The sequence below is a fragment of the Haemaphysalis longicornis genome, unplaced genomic scaffold, assembly GCF_048455015.1.
Source record: "Haemaphysalis longicornis isolate Haplotype H1 unplaced genomic scaffold, Haemaphysalis longicornis Haplotype H1 scaffold_9, whole genome shotgun sequence".
Taxonomy (NCBI): domain Eukaryota; kingdom Metazoa; phylum Arthropoda; class Arachnida; order Ixodida; family Ixodidae; genus Haemaphysalis; species Haemaphysalis longicornis.
Window position 1 is genome coordinate 139233843 of NW_027526460.1, and position 27171 is coordinate 139261013.

Here is a 27171-nt window from a genome sequence, read left to right on the forward strand (position 1 = left end):
TCAACTTCGTCTAACTCCCCTATTCTCGCAGCGTACACAAACCGCTCGAGAAACGACGGCCGAGACTCTGTCTCGCCGCAAGATCCGTCTAGTTGCCCGGTACGGCGCTGTACCCTAAACTTCTGACGCGATCTTAAAGGGGCCCTGAAAGGCGTTTTAAGCACACTAAATGAACTAGCACAATCGTTAGATTGGGTCGTCAACGTCATCTTTGCGAAGTATTACTCCCTAACGCGTACCGGAAAGCTCACACTTTTGTTGCAAAGTTTGTCACTTTTTTCTCACCCTCCCCTTCGTGTTTTTGGTCGCCGCCATCTTCACATGTCTACGTCATCGATTCCCAGATGTTCGTCATGAGCTAGACATCCTGCTATTGGGAGACTTTTTCACGCACTTCCGGCAAAGAGATGAGTCGTCTGCTCAGCGTCGGCTTGCCGGCTGATCTGCCAGCGTAGTGCCGGAGTGCTTGGACATTTTACGACAAACGAAACAAGTGTAAACGAACGCTTAACCGTTTGTATTAAATGCAACACGGCCATAACACGACATGGATATTCTCTTACCTGAGTACGTTCCATAAAGAAAGCGTTGAAGCCCCGTGGCACTTCTTTCGTGCAGTCGCAGAGAACGCCCTGACCCGAATGCCCGAGTTTAACGCACACATTTTATTCAACTTTAAAGCAATCCAGAGATGCATTTCGAACGAACACAACGTCACAACATGCGTTGCAAGTCTGAACCGCGATTGACAGACGATGGGTTGCCTCCTCCTGCCCGTCGTAAATTCGGCACTCACCTTTCCCGCGGTTTGCGGGGTCGAACAGCAAGTCACTTAACTCTGGCGCACAAGCCCAGATGGCTTTTAGCCACGCACAGTGCACATACCCCATCCGAGGTTGAGTCGTACGTCGCTCGAGAAAGATAATCCAGACCATGGGAAGCACTATCCACCCGCAGAATCACAACGTCGCATTTCATCGCAAAACAAACGCGTCCACAACACACACACCATCGCCTCCTGTAATGCTAAACGCATCTCGCACTAACCAATGGGAGTGACTGGTACGCCTGCAGTGCTCACACGTCGCGAGCTGGGGCCCGCGCTGAACCGGGATCACGGAACCGTAACGGACTTCTAGAGTCGTTTGTGCCTTGTTGCCAAGACAACCGATGTTTTCAGATTGTAAAAGAAATGGCGCTCGCTCCAGCGCTAGAAAGCTCAGAGCCGCGGCGGAGCACGTTTCGCCAACGTTGCCGCTCTCCACCACGCGTCGCCCCAAGCTGAACTGGTCACATGATTGAAGCGTTTTGTACACGGGTTCTGTATCGGTTTAAAATGTCTTTTTTGACATGCCGCCGGCAGGAATTGCCACCGCCGCAAAATAAGACCCGGCACCAGCGGGGCCACATCTGATACGGTGCTTTTTGGATAAACAGTGCGCGGTGCACCAAAGAGAACGAGCGCACGATCCTCCCCGTTCGATGGGAGTTCGCCACCGATAAAAAGCCACGTGCCGCTATTAGCAACTGCAGCAACGTACACCGCGAAAGGGCAAGGCCAGGGCGCCGCACACATGCGGCGAGAATTTTCGTTCGCTTTTCTAGCCTTGAGCGGAGTGCGGGATTCATGGTGTCAAGAAAGCTTGCCTGTAGCAGACGGCAGTATGAGCAGCGCTGTAGCGGAAGTACGTCACCGCTGTGGAGCGCAGCATGGGAGGGAAGGCTCGCGCCCCGTCAACAGCGGAGAGTAAGTTGAAAGAAGGAGGAAACACGGCGCGATGATAATTCGTGGTTTTTGATTTACGATTTCTCAGCTAATACTCATCGCGTTAACAAAATTCTTGCGGGAGGAGATTGCTAATACATTGCTTTATTTGGGTACATGTACATCCATGCATCGGCGGAAGGTATTTTAGGACCCCTTTAACCTCCAACTTAGGGGGCTCACAAATTCCAACCTAGCTTTAACGGTCGAGACTCCTTGTCCCGCCGGGAACTGCCCAGCTCAGCCCTCAGACAAGAACGATCTCTAACGGCCAAGTTCGGCCTTATAATGCCTCGAGATCACACACTCTCGGAAACACCCCTGTAGCGGTCGTACACGCGTAAGGGAGTGCCCAAATTCACGTAGACAGCTGTCACTCAGCGCGCTACAGAATATTCAATGAGGCGCCGCCATCTTTGGCTCAACAGCACGCCCGCGGACGAGCAAGAGCGCGTGACCCCGCGGGGTAAGAGCGAAAGGCGGCGACAGTGCACTGTGCCGGCCGGGGCTCGTTAACAATGGCGTCTCGCACGGCGCGCGCTTCGACGCCGGTAATCCCACCACCTCCGCGCGTCACGTCGACGGTTCCCGGAACCCGGCGGCGCCGTGTGCATTCTCAATGCGGGATCATCCCCGTGGCATTCGGTGGGCCAGACAATCCGTCTCCTGTGCGCGCCGTGACGCATTGGTGACGGCTGCGGCGTAGAGTCCCCAGTGCTGGTCCCCCAGACAGAGTGGCGGGTTCTCACGCGCAGCCCGGGCGCCTGGCTGCTGATCTTATAAGTGGACCTTACAGGCGTGGAGGACGGATCACTTTGATGGCTGGTCTAAACTGAGTATTTCCTTCGATGGTTTTTTTGAGATTGTCTATCGACGCTCGGTCCGCAGAATCTACCGTCAGCCCGGCATGGTTGGTAATGAGTTTAAATTGTTTCACTCCGATTCCAGATGGGTCGTTCGCGAAAGTTGATTTGAGCACGGTAATAGTTTCTGGGCCTGTGTGAACAGATGGAAGAAGAGGCTTAATGTGCAGAACGTGGTTTGGGTCAGTTGCAAAAGTCCTAATTTCTTTATCTGGGCGGTGCTGCACAGGCTGCAGGGTAGGAGAGAGTGACGCATCGGGGGCGTGTGAATTGCACGAAGACTCTATAGGGTGACCCAGAGCATCCACGAAGGACTGCCGGGGCACATAACGTGAATTATATGGCGTGACCTCTTCACGGCGGCACTCAGCTAACTGCGATCGTATCTCGTCGATCGTTCCTTCGGCGACGGGATAACTTATTACGGATTGGCATGATCATTGTCCGCATGTCGAAGAAGATTTCCACAATACTTTTGCGCACTGGGTACAATACTTTGTTTCTGCTATCACTGAGAACATTTACGAGCTGCTTCCCTCTGTCGCAGAGGAGGGAGGTATCGTCTTTTCTTTCGACTGTCAATCCCCCAAAAGGATGTGTGCGGCGCGCCACAGGGCTGTAAGCACGGACACTGTCACTTTGAGGCGGGATCCCGCGGGGAAGTGTACCCCCCCCCCCCCCCGCATGATGTTTACTACCTTGGGGATTGCCAGCTACTAACGGTTTTTTATCTTGAATCTATCGTTGAACGTATCCGTTCGGACCATCATCACCGTCTACAAGTGATCCACGAGATGTTGGGCAGAGGGCGATGGGTGGTTGATCTTGCATTGTGTCACTGAAGCGAGATCGCATCAGGCGCTTCAATACAGGTTTCCTCGCGGGCTACACACGACGGCTTGCAACCCACACTAAGTGTAACCAGCTAACTAGGCCCCTTCAATCAGCGCAACTCCGGATGCTCAGAGGAAAGAACATGCCGCTGAATAATCACCTTGAGGTCCGTGGACTGGGAAAACATGCCGCTAACACAAAGTACAGAAAATCTTATCAAAATCAAATCATATAAAAATAAAATAAAGAGACGTTTGTTCGCATAGAATACCCTCACGGATAGATTAAAACCGTCGGCCGAACTTCGGCTGACGGGAAAACTTATAATAAACATTTAACGTACACAGTTCTAGTACAGGTAGCCATTCCAAATCGGGCGTCTGCTACTTGTGCGCTTCAAAGAGCAAACGAAGACTTTGTGCGAAGTATTTGCTCACAGTGTGGGCGGAAGGGTCAGCGTGGCGCACTGTCATCCTCGACCTCTAAATGGCATGCAAGCCTAGGGCCATGATGACGTCACATGACACACTGTTGTCGCTAGGTGCGCAGGAAAATCGTATGCCTTGTGGTGAAACTGGCAGGTCTATCTTTGAGGTCGTTTGTAATACATCGTAGAAAAAGATTGCGTCCCAGCACTCCGCGAAAACGTGCTCAACAGTTTCTGGTTTGGTGCGCAACGTGCAAGTTGTACGACCAGCGACAAACAAGCCTTTCTCTTGCATCCACGTCTTAACGGGAAGTGTACCGGAGTGTAGCTAAAAGAAAAAGGTTTTCACAGATGCTGGGACGGCTATCTCTTTAACACGAGATACCATGTCTTGGCCAAGAAAAATTCCCCGCATTGCCCCGAGGGGAAGAATGTGAAAGTGCGAATGCACGAGTTGAATTTGCGCGGTTCGGTAATGTTCGCGAAAGAGAGATCACACACACACACACAACTACAAAGAAAGAAAGATGCATTTATTCACAGACACCTATTTGTGTTGTCGTTGTACTTGATTGCTAGAGCGGATCTCAGCTTTGAAATTTCGTGTCAGTACTCGTTTAAGCAGGTGCACTAGCCCTTCTCACGCCCGATTCTTGGCCAATCCCCCACGTGGGTATGTGTCATGTCAGCGGCCAGGCAGCGCGCCCATCTCCCCCCGTTGCCAAGGAAGACGAGGAGATTCCTGGCCAATCCCCCACGCGGGTATGTGCCATGTCAGCGGCCAGGCTGCGCGCGCCCATCTCCACGTGCGCGGACATCGCCGGTGGACGCAGGTTGAGGGTCGCTTAAGAAGTGCATTGCACTAAAATAGATACATTGATATACAGTGATTGGTAAAGTGGCACAGGTCACATGCTTCAAGTCTTTGGACCTTTCTGAACACAGTTGCAAGGTACTCCCATGAAAACTCTACTGCTAGAACGTGAAAGAGTCTACAACCTCCTTCATTAGCCCTTAGGGCTACTACAGCTTTCATTTGCGGATGAGACAATATACGTTGGCAACGCTCTTGACAGCACCCTTTGTAAAAATGTCTGCGGAAAAAGGTCATTAGTATCTCCTAAAAACAGGAACCGATTAACAAGCTGGCGAATATAGACGGGACACAACCCAACCCCGCCCTCCTTAACTCGCCGGAAGGGATTGGGTCTACTTGAACGCTCCCAAACTGAAGACCAAATGAACACGGCAAACACACGATGTGGTTTCTGAACTTTAACTCGCGAACAATCAATGACTTGCATTACGTACCACAGCTTTGCTACCAGAAAAAAGGTTTCAAACTGTGGCACGTTCCAAAACAGACAAAGCTTCACCTCCCCACTTGGTTGTCTTTTCTCACGGCCTCACAGTTTCGGATTCCCTGTACTCGCGACTATCCTGATAGCTGTCTAGAGGAACTCCGAGATAACGCACTCGTGTGCGTGACCAAGACACATTTTCAAACATACACATTTTAAAAAAATCCCACACACTTTGCATAATTAACAGAACTCATTGTAACGCGACAAAATTCCTTTCTTATCATCATTGATTTGCTGATTATCTCGTTGTCCTCCCAGAATACAGCCACATCATCGGCATATGTTGATAGCCTCACCTCACTTTATTGGAGACGAAACCAGCGCAAACCACCATCATTAATTATATGCGAAAACGAAAAGGTTCCGTAAAAACCAAAGCAACAATCCAGAGGCAGGGCATCCCTGTCACACAGAAGATACAACTGGAATACTTTTGCATAGATGCTTGTTTACAATCAATTTTGTGAAACATTCACGATACGGTATACGTACACTGTCCTTCACAACATCGCGAACATTAACATAGTTCACAACGCAGAACAAGATTTTGGGACACACGTTATAAAAGGCCTTTTCATAAGCAATCTGAAGAATTGTTACTTTTCTACAAAATACATCACAATACTGTAAAACAACGCGTGCGACATGAACATTGTTTAACATGCTTTTACCTGGTATGCCACATGTCTGATGCGGTCCAAGAAGTGTTGTTATTATTCCCAGTAGTCTATTTGCTATATTCAACTTCATCAGTACTTTGTAGACTGTATTGGCTAAGGTGATCGGCCTGTAGCCAGTTCCGGCCTGAAGTTTTGCCCTGTCGTCGGATTTGGGAATTTAGACAGCATGCGTTCGCGAAAAAAAAAGCATTCGAACACCCCCCCCCCCACCTTCCCCCCCCTCCCCCCCCCGAAAGGCTTCACATTACACCCTATACAAAAACGGTTCTTGGGTGTTTGAAAAACTCTTGTAAAAAAGGGCCCCCAAGCTGTCCAGGCCAGGAGACTTGCCACTCTTTAAATTGCATATGACTCTCTCTACTTCGCCTAACTTTATGGGTTATTCTAATGTATTCTTAACATCGTCAGCTAAGCTTGGCATGAAGCGAAAGAAGTCTTGTTCGAAGTCTTCGATATTGGGAGCGACCAGGCTGAAGAGTGTAGGTACAAAAGCATGTTGTACAAATACATGTCGTATAAAAGCCTCTTCTATGACCTTTTTATCTCGGGTAAGCTCTCCGCCTAGCAGGATTTCATTAATCGTGTTGGCTTTAGAGTAACGTGCCATATCACTTAGCGCTCGTTTCGTGGGCGCTTCGCCCACCAGATAGGATTCTGCTCTCGCTCGCATGGTCACCCCTCCCTACATTTTTGCCTTTCTATTGCTTCTAGTTTGTTCTTTATTGTTTTTATGTCATCCCGGAAAGCACCAGATGTTTCGCATTCCAGCTTGAGAATCTCTCCCAAATTACGCTTCAGAATACATTCGATTTTCTTATCTTTCCTTCTTAGTACAGTCCCGCTCTCTTTGGCGTTAAGCTTACAGTCCTTCTGAAACAATTCCCACTTTTCCCCCCAACTTATACCTTCTGCGTTTGTGTCTTTGCAAAAACGTTCTTTTACAGATGTATGAAAGTCTCATAATTCTACAGCTTTACGTTTAACTTCCACAACTCCAACGTAAATTTATACCCTTCTCCCTTTTCTCCCGTGTAAAAAGTAACAGAACAATGATCACTGAAAGAAACGTTGTCTACGCAATATTTTTGGCATGTGGAGGCTATACCGCAAAACCATAAACACTATCTAATCGCGCGTGGCTCGTTCCCTGAATATGGGTAAGCCTAACCGCATTTTCATTTCCTGCGCAGTGTGAACATCGGAAAGTTTGCAATCTTCAAGCAATTCACAAAGAATTTGTGCACTCTTATCCGCTCCCCGCCGTGGTCCATTTCTATCCTTTCCTTCGCAAACGCAATTGAAACCCCAAAGTAAAATAATTTGTCCTTCCGCTCTTAAGACTTGAGCGAAACTTTCAAAAAGGCCGCCCTTTCTTGCACGACGTTTGGGGCGTAGATACAAACGGCCCGAAATTCACCCCCACAGTATTCAAAATCGCAAAAAATAACCTGACCATTACGCACCAAAAAATTATTTGTATACAGTTGAACACGGATATATCGAACAAGGATATATCGAATTATTGTCTATATCGAACAGTGCAAACATCCCCTTGAAAATCCCATGCAAAAGTATAGGGCTGTTGTGCGTGTGTATCGAACTTCTGATCACGGGCAAATTCGATATATCGAATTCCGCGCCGAAGGTGCCCCTGAAAGTTTGCTTCCTCTGATGGGTGGAGCTGATGATAATGTTGACTCATCGCAGGAGCTTTAAAGCTTAGTGAGACAGAGACGGCGTCCGCGGCATTATGTCGCTTCGATGGCCTTCACCAGCTGTTTTCACGCTAGCACGAGGGGCAGCTCCATGATAGCTAGAACCCCGATAGCGGTTGGGGCGAAAGGACATAAAGGAGGAAAATAAATTTTCCGGAGGCACTCTTTTTCAGTGATTGAGCTGTTTGGTGGCTCGTGACGGGGGACCGATGCGGCGTTGTATGTTTGTTTTGTCCAAGGAATTCTTTTCGGAGCAACGAAGGCGGGAATTCGTCGGGTGCAGGCTGTGAAAAGATGTTGGTTGAAAAGGCGTTCGGAATTCCTCGCAGTAGTTTTGAGGGCGAAGAACGCATCAACGTTGACGTAAAGCCGCCCCGGCTCTACCGGAGCGTGTCGGTCGCAAAGCGACTTCGTTGCACGCCTCCAGTTAAGGAAGGTGTTCGGTTCGCATACTGAAGATAACGACACTCAGTGCCTGACAACGTTCCCAACCGCCTACTGCAGCCGAGGTTCCGTCAGCGGTATTCGCCTCTGTTGGGGCACAGTGTACAGCGTTGATTTCCTCATTTGTGCGTGTTTGTAATCTTGAAGACAATTTGGCGAACTTTACGACGCAGGAGAAAAAAAAACAAGCGAAGCTACAAGACATTTCAATGATAAATTAAGTGCGGTGGTCATCACGCTGCGGTTCGGAGTTTCCGTGCTTTGAGAGTCGAAACGGTAAACTACCGTTTTCAACGACTTCAGACAACTCTCAGTGATATGCGGAGTTGTCAGATCATCTTCAGAAAGGCGTATTTTATATATCGAATTATCGATATATCGAATTCTTTCACGATCCCCTAGAAGTTCGATATATCCGTGTTCGACTGTATTAGTACCATAATTATTCCTAACAAACACACACCCTCCCTAAGTGCCAACCACTGGCTGACACACACACTAAACAGGTTTTGAAAGGGCTTTATCATACTGGCGGTGGAGTTATCACTTTCGATTTCTGTTTCTTGGCCTGCCAAGATATCGATTTCTTTTTCCAGCGTAATTTTTTTCAGCTGGTGTTGTTTCCGCCTTTCGCCAAGGCCCCGCACATTTATTGTGGCGAAACGAAGCGCTCTTTCAAAGCCAGCCATAATTTATAGTTATAAGTGCACCCTCGGCAATATGTCAATTAACACGAGAGAGATAAACAAACACACACAATGAAAAAAAGAGAAGAAATGAAAGCAAATAAAAGAAAAACCAAAACGAAGCCATTTCTGGAAAAGCGGGGACGCGAGGAAAAGTTCCCGGCGTCTCCGTGCTCTAGAGGCCTGCCACATATAGCAGTCTAATGTGACCACACCCTTGAAACTTCCTTCTTCCTTCCCACCCCACACAACCCGCCCTTCTGGCGCCGTGTCAACAGTCCGATCGCTTCACCTTGGGTTTTTCCGGCGGGATATTTGCCTTGGGTCCAGGGCGTTCAGGGCGTCTGGACTGCAGCGTGGCCTTCGCTGGAGGCTCCTCGGGGTTTGGCTCTGCGGCGCCTCCTCTTTCGTCTCCACCACTTTCCCTTGCACGCTTCCCCGGCACGGAACTTGCGCCCGGTCCCGTCTTCGTCTTGCCCGTCAACGCTCATGTTGGCTGCATGCGGCTCACCAACACTTTTGTTCGCGTTACACGCCTCGGCGACGGCATCTTGTTCCTGGGGGGTTTCAGGGTCTTTTACAGGCTCTTCAGGCGGGCTCCACTGCGGCAGGACGACGCGAGCTAGTTCAGGGGGCGTCACCTCATTCGCCGGAACCTCTACTTTGCCCCTTGCAGCCTCCTCTGTATTCATGATAATTTCGGACGTCTTCTCGTCGACTCTTGGTCCTGCGACGTTCGCGTAGGTGTGAACGCATCCGTTGTCGTCGTGGCTGAAGCGGCGACAAAGAGCAGAACGGGGCACCCCACACTCGCGTCGAATGTGGCCGCTCCGGTGACAGCGGAGGCTGAGAGGCGCACGCCCGGGCACCACGACCAGGCCTTGCTCACGGGCGACGCATACCTGGTTGAGGATGTTGTCTACGCTGACGCCCGACTTCAGCTGAAGGGTGATCAGGCGTGTAGTTGACAGCTGCGCGGAGCAGCCTGGCGCACTCCATCGGTCCCGGTTCTTCTGTGACCTTGCCTCAAAGCCCCAGCGCGCTTCGCACTTCGTGGTCGGGGACGTTGTGGAGCACCCAGAGGATCTTTAACGGGATGTTCTGGTGTCTGGGATCGATGACGACACAACGACGCCCATTGATATGCAGTTCTCCGGCGTCAGCAAGTTTCTTCGACCCGTGGCAATCTTTGAAAGTAACTGCCCACAAATGGTTCATTGGGGACGCCCCCAAGGCGATAAACTCGGGGACGGTTCCAGATGAACCAAAGTGTCGCGGAAATCTTCGACCTTGTACGTCCTGGCTCTCAAATCGGCGTGCAAAAACATCGTGTTAAGCACAGATGGTTCCGACAGTAGTTGCGACAGTATAACTTGATAATCCTGGTGTTATCAGAAGCCGGCCCTTGACACAGCTGGCCATCCTGCGTCCGCACTGCTCCGTAGTTGGAAGCAGAATGAACTGCGCTATGGATCAGCATTACGAAGGCAGCTTATGTCCCTCCCTATATTCATTCAGATGGTACTGCCGTATAGGAGAGGCGAATCGAAGTGGCACATCATGACGCTAATGAGCGCCGACAGTTGGCCAGCGCCTTCATGTACGGGGAACGCACGCTAATTGCGCCCCCTCCCCCCCCCCCCCCCCCCCGCTGTCGCGTTGTTCCCATGGCCGTTATGTTTCAAGCTGCTGTTTTTGTGCATGTGATTTTTGGTTTTGTGGTTCCGGAATTGTTTCGCTCCGATGTCTAAAAAAACTCCTTGAAAATCATAAGAAGGCCACATATACCTAATGTTCAAGGTGTCATTTGCAACGCATATCATGGCAGCACAAACATAAGTATAAGTGGTATCTACAGACCCCTTGCCTCCATTATGGTTGTTGCGGAAGAGCTGCGCACACCCCTTGACAAATATGTACAGCTAGGGAATCACATTATGTTTGCAGGGGATTTCAATGTCTCATTTTGAATGAAAAAGCTTCTTAATTAAAAGCCAAAATTATTCATTAAGCGAATAAAGGTTAGATGCTGCCTTCAAATTTGATTCATTGCAAATTGTCTTTGTTTTTTCCAGAGTACAAGGTGGCTCTTCGAAAATGCTTGATCTTTTTTTGTTGTTGTTAGAGGGTCAATTTCTTCCAAGAAAGCTTGCAGTGTTGTTCCGCGAATATCGGATCACGCGGCTGTGCTTCTGGCACTACCAGATGTTTCCCTAAAGAAGAACTTGAAAACTTCAAAATTTCCAAATTTATCTACAGCAGATGACACATAAATCGATACCTATATAAACGAAGTGCCCGACTGTCTGATTGACAGACTCATCAAAGCCCAGCCAAAACCGATAGATCTAGACTTGAAATTTCACGAGTACATTTGCATTTAGCGTAGGGGCTGACTAAGGCGCGATTTTCAGAAATTACAATCCTAAAAAAGCAAAAGGGCGAAATTGTGCTTACGTAAATTCGTGATTATCTCGATAACCTGTTCATATATCGAAGTATTTTTTGCTGAATATATAGCCTTTAAGAATATCTAAAAAGCAGTTTTAGGATTTCGCCCTACCCACCGCAATCGGTGTAATTCCGCATGCCGGAATAAAATAGGTGCTCCTAAAGATTCTACAAAAAACCTTTCCCTGATTCACTTCTCCAATTGGTTTTTGCTAAGAAATGTTTCTCTTACATTAGCGGAAAACCAATTTTAAGGATTTCACCCTGCAACGCCGGTAAAAGGGCCAAATTTGTTTTATAAGTGAGACGCCTGACAAACTGAAAAGGCCTGACAGGTGGTGTCAACGCCAAGCCAAACAGCTGGTTCAGACGGCTTCATGCTTCATGAGCATATTGTGATTACGGTGGTGGAGCTCAATATCACTGAAAATTTAAAGATTACACCACCGAGGGAGTGAAAAGCTTTTCGCGCTTCTTTTCACGCACGGCCAGTGTGTGACAGTGTAATCAATCTGTATTAATCGTGATTTAGGGTCGCATTTGGTTTGAAAAGTTAGCATCGTCCAAGTCAAAATGGTGCAGAGGAAGATCAAAGGAAAAAAGGGCAAGAAGAAGATAGCGGCCGCTTCATTGGCGGTCAAAAAGCCGGAGCAGAAGGAAATTACAAACCCGCTTTTTGAAAAGCGGCCTAGAAATTTGAGCATTGGTTGGACAGGACATCCAACTAAAGCGGGACTTGAGCCGCTTCGTGCAATGGCCGAAGTATGTGCGTATTCAGCGCCAGAGGGCTATTCTGTGCCAGCGCATCAAGGTTCCTCCTCCCATCAACCGGTTCACCCAGTGCTTGGATAGGCAGACAGCGACCAACCTGTTCAAGTTGCTGGATAAGTACAAGCCGGAGTCCAAGGCGGCCAAGAAGCATCGTCTGCTCCAGCGTGATGAGGAAAAGGCAAAGGGCAAGGAGGACGTCCCCACCAAGCGCCTGCCTGTCGTTCGTCAGAGCACCAATACTGTGACTTCCTTGGTTGAACAGAAGAAAGCGCAGCTGGTGACCATTGCCAACGATGTTGACCCCATTGAGCTTGTTACGTTTCTGCCAGCTCTGTGCCGCAAAAATGGGTGTGCCGTGAAATTATTTTTCAGATGTTACTTTTTATCGCAGGACATTCGAGATATTGAAGTGGTTTTTCTTTATATAAAAACATAACTCAGGTATCTAAACACTGTTCTACAACATTGTTTCATGTCACCCACTCAATAGGGATAATCTGTATTTCGGGAAAACGGCGAGTTTTTGCACACAGCCCGTTAATATGACCAACTGGCTACTGCTTGCAACTGCTGCCCATCCTATTGCCCAAACTCAATTTCAGGATTTTGTCCTAACATGCGGATACAAATTCAAGCGAGGTTTTTTAATTTACACCTCTCTGGGCGTGGAATCCAGTTAAATTTTCCGCGTTTGTTTAGCCCTCGCCATCTTTCGGCACATTCTGCAACAAGGCGCCTCCCGTAGGAGCCCTGTAATCTATACCTATAAAAAGAAGTGCCCGACTGACTGACTGACTGACTGACTGACTGACTGACTAACTGGCTCATCAACGCCCAGCCAAAAATTTTAGACCTAGAGACTTGAAATTTCACGAGTTTATCTGCGTCATTGAGTAGGTGCTCACTAATGCGGGTTTTTCAGAAATTGCCCTCCTGACCGGAGAAAAGGGCGAAATTGTGGTTTCGCGAATACGGGATTTTTCGGTCACCCATTCACATATCGAAGCGTTTTTTTCTGATATAAGTAGCCCTTAAGAATTCCTAAAAAGTACTTTTTGGATTTCGCCCTAACCTACACCAGCGAGGTGATTCCGCATTCCGCAACTAAAACGGTGTTCCTAAAGATTCTCAAATAAATCTTTCACCGATTCAATAATCCAACTGATTTTGCTAGAATATGTTATTCATACAAATGCACAGAACCGCTTTTAAGGATTTCGCTGTGCGACGCCGCTAAAAGGGTCAAATTGTTTTTTTACAAATGACACGGCTGATGAGACAAAAAGGCCTGACAGGTTATGTACACGTCTAGCCAAACTGCTCTTTCAAACGGCTACAGATTGCAAGGGCACATTCTGATTACGGTGTTGGAGGTCAATATTTCTTAAAATTTTAAAAATTCCACCATGGAGAGAGTGAAAAGCGGAAAATAGTTTTTCAGATATTAATTTTTTTACCGCCCGCCATCTGAGATATCGAACTGGTTTTTGTTGAGATAGGCAACTTACTCACGTATTTGAACACTGTTATATAACATTTTTCAATGACACCCTCCCAATAGAGGCAAGCGGGATTTCCGGAAAACACTGTGTTTTTACACTTTCGTAAATAACCACCCAGCCAGTTGAAATCTTCCATTCGTTTTTTCTTGAAAATGCTGCCCATTTAATTGCCCAAAAACTACTTTCAGGATTTTGTCCTAACATGCGGATAAGAAGGCCAGCGAGATTTTTTATTCTGCATCCTTTTGAACGTAAAATATTTGCAACCTGGCACTCTTCCTCACATCATATTAAGAGTGCAAGCAAACCAAGCTCCTCCTTCTTCCATCAACTTTTCCAAACGTTTAGCTGTGGGAGAAGCTGGTGACTAACAGCGATCTGGATGTACAGACAATACTTCCTCCAGAGCGACGGCTGCCCACTCATCACATGGCTTTCTGAAATTGGGAACCACTCCCACTTCGCCGGCTCAACAAAACCTTTTTCTTTCACTCACTGACTCATTCGCTCAAATGCGCCAACTTGGTGCAATTTGTTTAGCAAGAGTTGGAGCAAAACACGAGTACCAGTCGTTTCACATTACCACGACGCGCCTGCAGTAGGAGCCAATGTACTGACAGCAGGCAGGCGCTCTCGAGTGTGTACCAGTTCCCAATGAAGTAGCCTAATATGGCGACTAACAAATACCAATTGCTGTCCTAAATATAATGGCCCACCCGGGCACCGCCGGGTACTACCGCTAGTTTGTCATAAATCTAAAAGTGCCAGTAAAAAGCGCAAAAGCATAGCGATCGCGATCTGTTGGCATTTTCTGCAACCCCGCGCCTACTGAAGATAGCCCATTTTATCAATAAACTGTCACCGATGAGCATCGTTCATACCTTCTGAAATAGCACTTCTCGTCGGTGAAAATACCTTTCCTCACCCAGTCGGCCTCTATCGCATGTTCCCAGCACAATCTCCTGACAAATGCAAGTTCTGTTTACAACCCGCCACTCTTGCTCATATCATATTAGAATGCAAGGAAAACCCTAACCTCCCCCACCTTCCGTCCACCTTTCCAACCCATGAGCTGTGGGAGAAAATGGTGACTAGCAGCGATCTGAATGTACAGATACTTTTAAAGCAAAGCTTTACTACTTTCGTCCAGCGGTTTAGCGGAGGATGCGCAAGGTGACCTTTTGACCGGAGACGCACTCCCGGCGACACACCCCTCGAAGCGCATCGCGTGATTCTCCAGGCCGCTTTCGGCGCTGCGCACAAGGCCTCGTTTTCAGTCGTTCTGGTCATATGAGCGGCGGCTGCCGCCGTGGTAGCGGCCTATCAGCTGATCGGTAGTCGATCACCCCCGATGCCTCTCATGTATGCGCCGCTGGGTCGTCTCGTGCTACGTGACTCTTCTTGCGCCCTGCGAAGAGGAACGGCGCACCCGCCGTGAATGAACGCCGCGTTCACCCTGGCGAACGCCGCCGGGCCTCCTCCTGTGAGCGTTGCACGGGAGCGAACGTCTTTCAGCCGTGGTTGGCAATACAGCTGCATCAAAGGTTAACCAAGTGAAACTAAGACTCAACCAGACTCAATCAAGCTTTTGCTTTGCATATCCAAGGTTAGCTGAACTAAGCTCGCAGCTGTTCTTTTTCTCCTCCAGAGCGAAGGCTGCCCGTTCACCACATGGCTTTCTGGAATAGGGAACGACACCCACTTCACCGGCTCAATAAAACCTTTTTCACTCGCTCACTCCCTCTCTTGAGCGCACCATCTTGGTGCAATTTCTTTAGCCAGAGCTCCAGTCAAACACGAGTTCCAGAGGTTTCGCATTACCACGACGCGCCTGCGGTTGGAGCCCTTGCATAGACAGCAGGCAGGAGTTCCTGAGTGTGTCCCCCTTCACGATGAAGCAGCCAAGTGTGACAACTAACAAATAAATGAGCGCGTGTTATAGCCATTAGTGTCATTATTAAAATGGCCCACCCGGGCATCGCCGGTTACTACCGCTAGTTTTAGATATGCTGTCTTTTACCTTTGATCTGTTTCCTAACAATGATGTTGACGTTCACAACCTTTTGAATTTCTTTAAAGATATTGCTAATGAATGGGTAGAGCGGTTTGTTCTCCGTATCAGAAAAAATGGTTAAAAAAATTCCTGGATCACTGGATACACATTACGCTGAAAAGGCAATTGAAAAGAATAAAAAAGCAACAGTCACGTGAATTCGCTTCTTGTACAAGACGGAAAATATCTTAAATTAGCTGCGAGATAAACAAAAAAAGCTTACTGAAGATAAAAGCCGCAATTACAGTGAGTCCCCGCAAAGATTTATAACCACAACTCCTGGCAAATTGCGGAAGACAATCAGTCCCATATATACAGTCTGTGACGCGTTCTATATCGGCGGTGTACGAGTAAACAATGAATGTATTATTTCAAATGCATTTAATGAACACAAGATAACAACACAAGATAAGCACAACATGAACAAGTCTTTAAACAAGATAATGGTTCGCTGCCGATAGTTGAAACCAATTTTAATTACGTGTCCGATGTTGGGATAAGCGAGTAAGTTATTCTTAATATGCTTCTAAAATTTAATGTAAAAAATCCGCCTGGAACGGACGGTATCCAGAACATGTTTTAACAGCGTTATGCAGAATGTACTTTCAAATATTTACATGTTTTATATTCCAGATCCATACATGAGGGACATTTGCCGAGTGACTGGAGAACCGCCATACTGAAACCATTCCATAAAGGCACGACCCAGGCATATGATTAACAACTACCGTCCAATTTCTTTAACCCCAACTGGCTGCAAATTACTACCACAAATTATACACGATCACATATCTGAATGTCTGGAAACACATAGTGCACTAACCGCCCATATGGGTTTCGGGAGTGATACTCAACCTGTACCCACCTGGGGCATGCCTTCGCTACATTTATTACTAACGGCAATGGAACTGACGGCATTTTCGACGATTTCTCAAAAGCTTTTGACAAAGTCTCACACAAAAAATTGTTTTTAAAACAGGATATATTTTTAGAGCACACAGTTACTTAAATGAAGCTTGGCATACCTCTAAGGCCGAGAACAGTTTGTTAATTTAACAACATCAATTCCTGTGGGTTAACGGTCAACCCTCTCGTTGCCCAGGGCTCTGTGCTTGGGCCCATTCTCTTTATGTTATATATTCATGATATTGTTTACAGTATTCCTGTGAAAATGAAACTTCTTGCAGATGATCGTGGGATTTACTCTGAAAAATGGGCAGCACATCAGACCAGTTGCTTCTAAACAATGTTCTTCAAAAAGTTATCACACGGTATGAACAATGGAAGATGGCTGTAAACATCGATAAAACCGGAGTCATGACAATTGATAGTGATCAAATGTAGCGCAGCAGAAACACACGGGACACGAAACACGGAAATTACCAACTAGCCCAGTCTACAGCTTTACTTAGTTATCATGAGAATTAGCCAGAAAAAATCATTTGGTCTTTAATTACTCTGCGAGCGCAATCATTGTGATCGAAGTAATTCAATATAAGTACCTCAATTTATACATAACCAACAAACTTATTTCGAATGACCACATTGATTCTAGGATTGCAGCCGCTACATATTTAACAATTTTGGGCGCACTTACGTTTCTGAGCTTTTAAAGGGACACTGAAGTGATATGTAAACATTGCGGGATTACTAGCGCAAATTGTAGTCCGCAGTCCCCAGGCCATGTTTCGACCACTCTAGGCGCGTTTACGCGATTTTATTTAGTAGAAAAACTAATTCGAAAATGCTGTCCTCCTCTCTTTGCGCTCGCCCATTTTCTGTGGCGTTTTCGTGTGACGTCAGGAGGGGATGAGCTGGCAATTGGCTGCGCTACTGCACGGCTCCCCAGCCTTCACACAGAGTCAGTCAGCCCAGCGTTTCGTCCGCCGGCCGCCGGCGGGTCGTCGCTATCAAGGAGGTTAAAAAAATTGCTTGGTCGCAATTCGTTCGCTTAGTTGAAACGATGCCAGGACACGTTTGTGAATGGAAGAATGTGCCTTTCTTTACTTGGTTTGTTTGTACACTGCATCTAGCTCCAAGTCAAGGTCGCTTCACACAAGCGCTGCACAAGGGCACATGCGACGCTTCGCTGACTGGTACGCCAGTAGGAAAATATAAGGCCTCTTGAAGGCGGGAGAAGAGTCAGCGAAGTCAATATAGGTACTAAGGAAATAAAATCAACTGATATTTTTACCGTACAGCGTAAAACTAGAGCGCGGGAAGCACTTTTTTGCGCTGGGGGAACAGGCACAGCGGTCAGCAGCACGACTACGCATCTGCGAACGCTTTTCCGTCTACGAAATGCAATTGCTAGACGTGAGCTACTGTGGAAACTCGGGCGACGCTTACTGCACGAGCGTAGTACAACAAATAGTCACCTAAGCTGCTTGAAATGCCAAAACTAAATAAAAGTCTAAACCGGTTGTACAATATATACCCTATATTAGCGAGGCCTTCGCATCCCGCTCCGTGGCTCAGTTTTGATAAAGTCTCTCATGAAATGCTTTTTAGCATCTTGGAACAAGTAAACTTGGGAAGAATAATAGCGGGGGGTGCACAAAGGGCTTATAAAGGGTGTTCGACAAGTTTGGTTATTAACAAGTCGGTGTGTCGTCCAATCAAGGTCACACGTTCGGTTCGCCAAGGGTGCCCGCTTTCGCCTTTACTTTTTTGTTTATACATTGAGGCACTCTGTGCAAGCGTAAATAACAACAACAGTATTCATGGCTTTCGGTTTCAGGCATGTGAGGTCCGTGTACTTGCCTATGCGGACGACATTGCTTTTTTGTGCCGTGATAGAGAAAGTATCAGTAGCGCCATTAAAATACTTAATTCCTTTTGTGAATATACTGGAAGTTCCGTAAATTGGAAAAAGTGTCTGGGGTTCTGGCACGGGTGCTGGGACTGGACACCCAGTGTGTTTGAAGGTGTCAGCTGGCAAGTTACGCCCGCGAAGTATCTAGGTGTCACGCTGGAAAATTACCGCGACAGCGAGCCGTACTGGCGAAGCCAGACAGCGGCGTTGCGAGAGAAAGCGGAAAAGTGGGAGGGAAAGGGTAAAACGTTGTCTGTGTTTGCACGGGCGACGGTGTGTAATGTGTTTCTGTTCCCTAAACTGTGGTACGTTTTGCAAGTTATTCATTGTTCGCGTGCAAATGTACAAAGGTTACATCGTGTATGTGCTGTTTTTATCTGGGGCTCGACCTGGGAACGGACGAGTAAAACTAATCTTTTCAGACGTGTGCGTGCTGGTGGTTTGTCACTATCGCATCTTTTTCTGCGACAAGTAGTCAATAGATTTTATTTTTTGCGTGAGGTGAAGGACCCCCTACTTCGCACTGTAATTCAGGTTAGGTTAGGTAGATTTCTTCCTCAGTTTGTTATTACGTCATCTTTGTGTTATACCGGAGGACTTCACGGATATCTAAAGGAAGTCGTACAGGCAACACAATTTGTATGTTCGCGTTTTTTCATGGAGTATTTGACTTCAGTGTCGAAGAAGAAGTTTTACAAAGATCTCGATGAAATCTGCTTTCCTGTGCCACTATACAGATCCATCTTTCGAAGTGGACCAGGACAAAATGTTTTGAAACGTGTAAAAGCAATGGTTGTTCCGCCGGGTGTTAAAACGTTTTTCTTTAAGCTTCATGTTGGTGTGCTCCCGGTTAAAACGTGGATGCTTGAGAAGGGCTTGTTCGTGCCCTGGGGAGCAGACTGCTGGCTATGCAAGAAGCCGGAAACTGTTGAACATGTATTTTTGGACTGTTGGTATGCGGTGTTTTTGTGGGATTTTCTTCAGAGAACTTTGAAAAAGGAACTCCCCTTGGATCCTCATGGTATACGGTTTCTGGCAGTTGAGAACGATAATGGAGTGCCTTACGACCTATTGATGTTGCTGGTCCTCCACGGAATATGGAGGTCTCGATTGGCAGCCCGTTACTCGGACGTTGATGGACGGCCCGCGAGGCAGTATTTCTGTGAAAGCGTTCATCGCATTGTAGAAATGTGGAAGGGTCAACCTTGTACACCCGAGTGGCTGCAGGAAGTAGAGAAAGTGTTGTCTATGCCCCGTTTTTAGACATAACACGCTGGCTTAGGCAAAGCTAGCGTTTGTTATCTGTAGCACGTTTTTGTGTTGTCTGAAACCGGTAATAAAAAAAAAAAAAAGCTCCGTGGCTCAGTTGTCTGGGGCGCTAGGCGTGTCACCGCAAGTGTTTTGCGAGTCACGAGTTCGAATCCCTGCGGGTACGTGCTTTTTTTTTTGTAAGTTCACTTTTTTGTTTTCCGCCGATGTTTTCTGTATTGAGTTCACCTTTTTTTGGGCCGCAACGTTCATGGCTACACGAACTAGTTCACAAAACGCGCGCAGGCTGGCACTGGCGCGCTAGCGAGTTCTCGTTGGCGTGCTGTTGCCATAAGCATGCACCGACTGCTTGCAGGCAGTGGGCACAGGCCAGAATGAACAGACCCTTGGCCTGGTGCGAACACGCTTTTTACGATACAGGCATGAGGGACGCAAGCTCCAAATATGGGGGAAAAGCGCATGACATTTGGGCGTCTGCGGGTACGCGGAGGGCGTTCATGCACTGCGTAGGTCTCCGCTAGTGAATGCTACGACTACAAGCCGTCCTGGGAGGCTTATCTTGTGCATTTTACAGCCGACAACATGGCAGAAGCGCGGTACGATGATTACTGAGATATTGAGAATGCCCATCCAACAACTCCATTGGTTATGTTTTACAGAACCGAAACCGAAACTTGTTAGATTGCTAACCTTGGGCATCGTCCAATCACGGCGCACCTCCTCCCAACGTCACAGCCTTAGTTGGTGTGGCCGCCGCAAACCGCGCATGGTAGTTTTTCTTCTTTCGCGCTTTGTAAAATAATTACCGATTTGTCAACCGGATAAACGATGAAAAGTGTGCTAATTTGAGCCAGTCTACGCAGTGCAAGCAAAAACGGGAGCTTGACAAATTCACTTCAGTGTCCCTTTAAGACGAGCCCAGTTAGCGTCGTTACCACACAGGATTCTATCTCAACTGCAGCTGTTTTTCTACCAAATATTCAAGAGGCATTATAAAATAGATGTTGCAAATGTGATTTCATTTTCAGAAGGGTACGCGACCAGGCAAAGACACCAACAAACAGTAACGCCCCATCGCACAGGCACTAACTCTTACAAGTATTCCTGCTTTCCCAGGACCATTTCCAATGGGAATAAACTTCAGAATACACACGTTATCCACCCATTTTTGAGTTTGCTGGATCCCCTACTTAAAGGGGTCCTGAAATACCTTCCGCCGATGCATGGATGTACATGTACCCAAATAAAGCAATGTATTTGCAATCTCCTCCCGCAAGAATTCTGTTAAAGCGATGAGTATTAGCTGATTAGCTGAGAAATCGTAAATCAAAAACCGCGCATTATCGTCGCTCCGCGTTTCCTCCTCCTTTCGACTTACTCTCCGCTGTTGACGGCGCGCGAGCCTTGCCTCCCATGATGGTGCGCTCCGCAGCGGTGACGTACTTCTGCTATTGCGCTGCTCAGACTGTCGTCTGCTACGGGCAAGCTTTGTTGACACCATGAATCCCGCACTCCGCTCAAGGCTGGAAAAGCGAACGAAAAATCTGGCCACATGTATGCGGTGGCCTGGCCTTGCCCTTTCGCGGTGTACGTTGCTGGTGGCACATGACTTTTTATCGGCGGCGGACTCGCAGCCGCACGGGGAGGGTTGTGCGCTCGTTCCCTTGATGCACCGCGCACTGTTTACCTAAAAAGCGCCGTATCAGATGTGGCCCCGCTGGTGCCGGGTCTTATTTTTCGGCGGTGGTAATTCCTGCCGGCGGCATGTGAAAAAGTCATATTAAACCGATACAGAACCCGTGCACAAAACGCTCCAATCATGTTACCAGTTAAGCTTGGGGCGACGCGTGGTGGAGAGCGGCAACGTTGGCAAAACATGCTCCGGCGCGGCTCTGAGCTTTCTAGCGCTGGAGCGAGCGCCATTTCTTTGACAATCTCAAACATCGGTTGCCTTGGCAACACGGCACAAACCGCTCCAGAAGTCAGTTACGGTTGCGTGATCCCGGTTCAGCTTGGGGCCCCACTTCGCCACATGTGGGCACTGCAGGCGTACAACTCACTCCCATTGGGAAGTACGAGATGCGTTTGGCATTACAGGAGGCGATGGTGTGTGTGTTGTGGACGCCTTTGTTTCGCGATGAATTGCGACGTTGTGCTTCTGCGGGTGGATAGTGCTTCCCATGGTCTGGATTATCTTTCTCGAGCGACGTAGGACTCAACCTCGCATGGGGTATGTGCAGTGTGCGTGGCTAAAAGCCATCGGCTTGTGCGCCAGAGTTAAGTGACTTGCTGTTCATCCCCGGAAAGCGCGCGCGAGGTGAGTACCGACTTTACGCTGGGCAGGAGGCAACCCATCCTCTGTCAATCGTGGTTCAGACTTTCAACTCATGTCTGACGTTGTGTTCGTTAGAAACGCATCTCTGCATTGTTTTGAAGTTGAATAAACTGTATGCGTCAAACCCGGGCATTCGGCTGAAGGCGTTCTCTGCGATTGCACGAAAGTAGTGCCACGGGGCTTCAACGCTTTCTTTATGGAACGTACTCAGGTAACGGAATATCCATGTCGTGTTATGGCCGTGTTGCATTCAATACAAACGGTTAAGCGTTTGTTTTACACTTGTTTCGTTTGTCGTAAAATGCCCAAGCACTCCGGCACTCCGCTGGCAGATCAGCCGGCGAGCCGACGCTGAGCAGACGGCTCATCTCTTTGCCGGAAGTGCGTGAAAAAGCCGCCCAATAGCAGGATGTCTAGCTCATGACGAACATCTGGGAATCGATGATGTAGACATGTGAAGATGGCGGCGTCCAAAAACACGAAGGGAAGGGTGAGAAAAAAACGACAAACTTTGCAACAAAAGTGTGAGCTTTCAGCTGCGCGTAAAAGAGTAATACTTGGCACAGAGGACGTTGACGACCCAATCTAACGGTCGCGCTAGTTCATTTAGTGTGCTCAAAATGCCTTTCAGGGCCCCTTTATTAGGCGTTTACCATTGTCTAAGAAATTTATTGTTGTTTACTCTTTCGGTGTGATATTTGTTACAACCTTTTTGTACCTGAGAAAAACGGAATGAATTCCCCTTCGTTGTATTATACAATTGTTCTCAACCCCATGTAGTTTTTGATACTCTTGTCACCCTTGTAACCCTCCTGCAAAAATTCATATCATTTATTGCAGTATAAATAAATAAATAAATAAATAAATAAAATACTGAAACGTAAAAAACACCTGGTGAATTCCGCTTTCATAGGAATCGGTAAAAAGACGAAAGTAAAATGTGCCTTCACAGGAGCATTTATTCTGCATCCATATAAACTTGCACATCGCTATAGGCTCCGGACAGCGAAGTTTGCCGCGCGAGCGCAGCGCCAGCCGCGACAGACACGCGCAACTCCGGGTCGGTCCCGCCGCGCCGACAGCCTTCAGCGCCAGTTAACGCAACTTTGCAAACACCGTTCGTTATAACGTTATTTGCGCGTGTATGTACTACGTAGTGCAACAAAGTCATGCAAAATATTGTATAGTCTGGGGAAGCCTCCAAATAAAACGGGGCACTGATAAAATGCTGTCGCCTCGCTGCCGAGCCGTAGGCTAGCACAACTGGGAAGCATGTGTTCAGGCTTTGCATTCTCCCGCGGATTCTTCTTGTCTGTGTTTTTTTTTCTCGCAGATACCGAGCATGGTTACTGAATCTTGAAAGGCCCACATTAATCGAGCGGATTACATGCTGTCGTGGTGTACGATCAGCTTGTTAGTAGGCTGGTTAGCAGGCGGTCAATACACATAATGCGCTCTGAATTCGGTAACAAAGAGGGCCCCCAAGCACAGTTACAGCATTGTAGTTTTATCACCCAGCTGTTCTACTCTGCTTCATCTATTATTCCACGTACTTATACCGCCTAATTAAATACATAAAACCACATATGGGGCGCGGACACTTATAGGCGTTACTGTGTCGAAATGTTTCCGAGCTTTTGGATAGCATAAAATTACCGCCTCTTCTTGCAAAAGAAACAATAAAATTGTTGTCTAAGACACTGAAAAGCGAAGAAAAATAGAGCTAAGACGTGCCGCAAAAAAAGTTGGAACAATATGTACGCAGGAAAAAGTTTCTCGCGTTCGGGAGAAGGAGGAGGACAAACTTCATTTATCCCATCTGTTGTGATTTCGGTAAGTCTGGACCAGTGAGGAGTGTACTAAGGGAACTAAATTTTTCTCCCGTGACTTTTGTTGCAGAGGTGTAGACGGTAATAAAAACGCTACTATTCCTTCCTAACGTAAGTATCCTGGCTAACCCGTTGCCGTAGAGAAAAAAAAATACCCGAATATGAATATTCCGTAATTTATTCCGATACGCCTATTAGATGTTCTGCTTACCCCTCCCCCATCCCATCCCTGCCCAAAGGAATATCTTGTGATAGCCTTCTCGTGAAGAGTTTCTTGTTTCGGGGCGTGTTTACATGTATGCAACTAACGCACTGCGCTACAACTGGAAGCCCAAAAGTTTCTCGGCGAAGCGGGCACTTATTAACGTCCGCACTTTCGCTATACCTCAACAAACGTGAATTTCATACTTTTACATGTATGGAGCATCACATTCGGATCAAAGACCTATATGTAACTCCCATGTGGACCGGTTAGTAGTTCTGTAGTCGCATGCAAGTGCACTCACATGGATGGAATACCCCGCGCGGTAACATCACGCAACGTCTGATATATTTGCAGACAAAGCCTCCTCTTTTGTGAATTGAACAATATAAATTACGTTTTCTTTTGAAGCGAAACATGCTGAAGGTTTTGCCCGCCAGGCAGGCTGTATACAAGCGTTTCTCTTCTGGGAATCACTACTATAGGTCCTTTATATGCCTTCTTATACGCGCGTTCAACCGAATAAATCCTTCTCCATTCCCATGCACTATGTGGCAGGATTACTTTACAATCTCTTACTTCGTTTTAAGCCCAAAAGGTGCGACTAATATGCTTAATCCGCGCTGCAAAAAGAAGAGCGCCCCCGAGCCAGCAGCGTACCGTCTTGCGGGGACCGACCCAGTGTTGCGCATATCTGCCGAAGGGGGCGCTGGGTGTCGCGGGCTCCGTGTCGCCCTCTGGGCGCTGTCCGGAGCCTATTTATGTTTCGTCGGTATGGCACCGTTAGACGCATCAACGTTCGCCACTGGACTGCACGCGTCGGAACATTACGTAAATACGACTGAAACCAGAGCCCCGTGAAAAGCGTGTGAAGGAAACGGAACCGAAAGCAGTAGGTGGCAGAGGCTGTCACCCGCGTCCCGCGTACGCGAAGGCGGGGTATCCCTATTCGCACGTCACGTGGGAACAATTTTTATTTCTAGTTTGCACGCAACTGAAAGGGAGAGGATGACTGCACGTCTAGCCATGGTTTTGTGTTGGAGGCCTGGTGTTTGGTCTGCTACGTGGAGGCAAGCAAGAATTATTTCTAGTTAGCTGGACCACAACGTGTTAGTAACAGTTAATTGTTGTCGGTAGCTTTGTGAGTATATTGCAACGCCACTTGTGATAAATTCAAGCAGTGCTCACAGTCAGTAATCAGTGTTTCAGTTCGGCGGGTGAATTTGTGACTACTGTGAAGGGTACCGTTTCTCAATGAATAGGTTTGTTGTCCCGCGAAGGCTTTAGGGCTGTACTATCGGCATCAATAAGAGGGAAAGTGCGTGTGTGTTACGTGCTCAGGGAGTATCGCTTTCTCCGCGCGCTTGTTGCCGCAAGTGAGGCCGTAATAGATGTGTGCCAGCTTGACGCGCCCGGCAAACGGGCTGCCCACTCCACCCATGACAAGGCGTTTTAATTCTTTGCAAGCCTTAGCGCGCGCAGTTATACTGCGCGCGCTAAGGCAGCGGCGAAGCGTCAGCGTCGAGCGGCCGATCCCGAGCGTCGAGAACGAGAGGCCGCCGCCAGTCGTCAGCGTCGAGCTGCGGATCCATCGAATCGAAAGCGAGACACGGCTTCGAAACGTTAGCGGCGAGCGGCGGACGCCACGTTACGAGAACGAGATGCCGCGGTCGGCCTTGTTGACGTAGTCCACGACGTACGCCGCGCACGCGTAGTGGTCGAGGATGATCTGAAGGTCATGTTGGAGTCGAGAACCCTTCCGATCCACGGGTTGAACGCGTTCACGCGCTTCTCGGCGGGGGTCCTCGCGTGAAGCACGCACGGACGCGACGCGCCAGCCTGCAGAATCTCCGAGTACTCCTCTTCGGAGCGCACGTCGAAGGCGCGCAGGAACTCGTCCAAGCTCGCAAACTCCCCGTGCTCCAACGCCTCGTGCATTTCGTCGTACTTCGCCTTCAAGCGCCGTCGACGCACCCGTACGACAACTACAACTACCACCGCCAACTACCACAACCTACGCCACGTGACCACCCCCAATGCTCTGCATTTACTCGTGTCCCTCGCGCGGGGGCATGCGACGGGGGCACTTTTTGGGTATCCCTGCAGTATGGGACCCTAGACAAGTGCCCTTGCCCTCATCTCTCAAAACTATACATGCGGGCTGATCTACAAATACGTGCATCCTTTTAATCACTGGCATCCTATATACACACACCTTTATATTTTTGCTGTATCTAAAGGTATGTACGATATACCCACAAAATATCTTAACGATGTGCCGGACGTATCGGCAAAATTTTTTAGAGGTGCGTCGGTGCACTTGGTAGACTTGGACCTCGTCAGTTATTCGCCATTAACTGCGTGCCACCTTAGTGAGCTTATCCAAAAGCTTTGAGCCACCCGAGACACAATCCGATCTGGGGTGACTAACGCCACCAGGTTGTCTTGTACAGTTCTGTCCAGACGGAACGGCAGCTGTGAGTAAAGTTACGTCCAGAGAAAACGAAAATGGCTGGTGGGAGCCAGGGAAGTAGCCAGAGTAGATGGGTGGGTTCGAACCACCGCCAAAACTGTTTTCAGGTAGTGTGCAAGAGAGGCTTAGTGATCCTTTTAGAATATCTTCTCTCTCCTGATAACCCATAACTAGGGCTCCGTGTTTTCGGTTTTTTCCGAAAAAATCCGGTAAACATTCGCCGGTAAAATTTTCGACAATTCGGATTTATCCGATAAACTCCGATTTCAAGGGCCAAAATGACCTGGTTCCGTTCTTTATCCAAAGGGCAAGTTCTAAGCGCTCATTGACACATCCTCTGGTTCGATCGATGTAATGTTTACCGCGCGTCGACAGTATCGTGGAGACCGCAACCATCGCATATTTAATAACGACATTGTCGTGCACGAAGCGAGAGACGTCAACAGGTCAACGAATGCACGGGCCCCGGGAGCGCGAGATGGCTTCTTGATATATGGTCCCCTGGCGACACTGGGCAGTTTTAGCATATCGGTACCGTGTTTGCGTTACCGTTTACCGTGTGAGTGGTACAGCGCGAGAGTTACCGCGAACAGTAACTTACCGGCACAGGCTTCACCGTCGCCAGCGGCTTCCGGTAACACGGTAAACGGTAACGCAAACATCGTAACGATATGCTAAAACTGCCTACTAAGG

At 48.0% G+C, this 27171-nt stretch overlaps 1 pseudogene; it reads left to right on the forward strand.

Annotated features, from left to right (window-relative positions):
* Positions 1-11717: 11717 nt before the first annotated feature.
* The window catches only part of LOC144153462 (uncharacterized), an 84695-nt pseudogene continuing 69241 nt past the window's right edge, over positions 11718-27171 (forward strand).